This window comes from Crocodylus porosus, unplaced genomic scaffold (assembly GCF_001723895.1).
Source record: "Crocodylus porosus isolate Cpor-Errol unplaced genomic scaffold, CroPor_comp1, whole genome shotgun sequence".
NCBI lineage: Eukaryota > Metazoa > Chordata > Crocodylia > Crocodylidae > Crocodylus > Crocodylus porosus.
The window spans coordinates 14,441,625-14,443,907 of NW_017728947.1; the positions used below are offsets into that span (position 1 = coordinate 14,441,625).

At 50.9% G+C, this 2,283-nt stretch overlaps 1 protein-coding gene across 1 annotated transcript in view; it reads left to right on the plus strand.

Moving 5' to 3' along the window:
- Positions 1–2,060: 2,060 nt before the first annotated feature.
- Positions 2,061–2,283, plus strand: part of ZNF143 (zinc finger protein 143) — a 61,434-nt gene continuing 61,211 nt past the window's right edge. The window contains exon 1 of the mRNA XM_019552203.1: positions 2,061–2,150. The gene's annotated coding sequence lies outside the window, so the exon portion shown is untranslated. The remainder of the gene's footprint in view (positions 2,151–2,283) is intronic.

A 2,283-nucleotide genomic window follows, 5' to 3' on the forward strand; every position in this document is an offset into this window, starting at 1 on the left:
ACCTGCAGGCCGTGTTTGACACCCTTGTTTTTCTTCAATTGCTGAAAGCTATGAAGGTAGGATACTCTGTTTTGTTGTTAAGGAAAACAAAAATGTAGATATCACTCTTATTTATAATAAATGGTTTTGAATGGTCTTCCCATAAACCTAATGCTAAATCTACAAGGGAAGCATTATGAGAAAGTGTTTCTCAAATCACTGCATTATCAAATCTTATTTCAGATGAGGTCTTAAGACCTACCTGCACTGTGAACACACTAAATCCCAAGTACAATGCAGGTCAATGTAGCTGGATGAATGCCTTAATATGCTTCACATAACATTTTAAGTTATACAAGCCAAACTGTGGAAAAATCATATTGTCATAAGAGAAAATAGTTTTGGCAAAATGCTGACTTGCACAAAGCTTGGTGGTCACAACTGTTAAGTGTACCCCTGCCAGCACTGAAAATGAAGGTAGCTTTAAACATGCAAGGGGAGAAAAGGGGCAAGGAAAATTAATAAGCATATGAGAAAAGCAGAACGAACAAATATAAGGTAGGATGTGGCACAGGATTTGATGGCACTACAAGCAACTATCCCTCTCTGGTAAGTATTTTTAGCCACGATTGAAAATAAATTGATTTAGAACAAGATCTTGTCTCGGATGCTTGACTGACAGACCTGCATCTGTGTATTATTGCTTAATATGGCAGAAGACAAAAAGTTTGTGCATATGGAATCAAGTGCTACTTTGCCATTGAACGTGGCAAGTATCTTACCAACTGAATAGAAAAAAAGAGGAGGCCCATATGTTCTATTGTAATTAGGTTTGCTTACTATGGCCGGGGAATAGCTACACCTGAACAATTCCATTCATACATAGCTGAGCCATAGGAACATAAGCACTGCCATTTACTGGGTCAGATCATCTTGTCCATATCCTGTCTCACAATGACAGAGAGATGCTGAAAGGGAGAGTGGACCAGGTATGGCCACGGGTGTTTTCTTCTGTCCCCCTCTGTTGCAGCTCCTGTATTTAAGATTTTAGGAAGCTGTTTCAGAGGCTAAGTCCCATGCTCAATAGCTACTGCTGCCCCTTTCCTCCACAAATTTCTCCAATCCTTTTAATAAATCTAGCTACACTGTCATCGTCCACAAGATCTGGTAGCAGTACCCTCTGCACGTTAATGACATGCTGGGCAAAAAAGTAACTTCCTTTTGTTAGCTTTCAACTCCCTACCTACTAATTTCATTTTGTGACTCCTCTTCCTTGCATTCTGAGAGAATAAACAGTAAATCCCTATTCACTTTCTTTTGGCCAATTGGTATTTTGTAAACCCCATCTGGGTCTCTGTGGAGCCTGCACCCTCACTCTGCCACATGGGCCTTGCTGGAACAGTGCCTCGTGGAGCAGGTCCAGGTATCACGGGGGCAACTGCATCCCCTGCGTGCTCCGGCATTGTCAGACCACCCTGAGCTCCCATAGGAATGCCAAAGGCTTGAAACCTTAATGTTGCACATCCATCCCCGCCCCCAGTCTCTTTTCTAAACCTGCACCAGGTCTCTCCTCCCCAGGAAGCCCTTCCATACAGTGTGGCTCATTACCCTTCAGCAGGGGCACCACCCTCACCACTTTGCTGACAACCCTCTTCCTTCCTCCCCCCGAGTGCTTTGTTCTCCACACCCCGTCTCAACAATACAGCCTCAAGCGACTGGGGTGTTTGTGCCGGGCGTGTCCGCCCCACAGCGCCCTTCCCCGCTCTGCTGCGCGCCACTCGGGGCACCCGGAGCACGGCCCAGCCCGCAGCGGCGCCAGCGGCTCGTCCGCCCGCCGCTTCCCCGCCCAGGAGCTGTGGGGCGCCTCCCCTCTCGGTAGCGGGCTGGGGAAGCCGCCCGCCCGCCGGTCGCAACTCGCGGAAATGGCGGCAGCCGCGCTGCGAGGCGGCCCAGGGCCTCTGCTCCCCCGCGGCACAAAATGGCGGCGGCAGCGGCCCCGAACCCAGCATAGCGGAGAAGCCGGCAGCGCGGCGGGCCGGGCGGCACTCCGCCAATGAGCGCGGGCGCGGGGCGGCGCTGCAGCCAGCGAGCGGGCGGGCGCTGAGGAGGCCGTTTCCTGTCCTGGTGCATGGTGGTCGGACGGAGGAATTGTTGGAAAATTTCTCGGCGAGGTTCGTATATAAATGTGTTTTTACCCAGTGTGCCTTATTCTAGCCACCGCCATCTCCGGCTGGGGCCGCCGCACCGCGCTGCCTCCGGCCCGCCCGCCACCGGGATGCAAGCAACAGTGGGAACCATGCCACC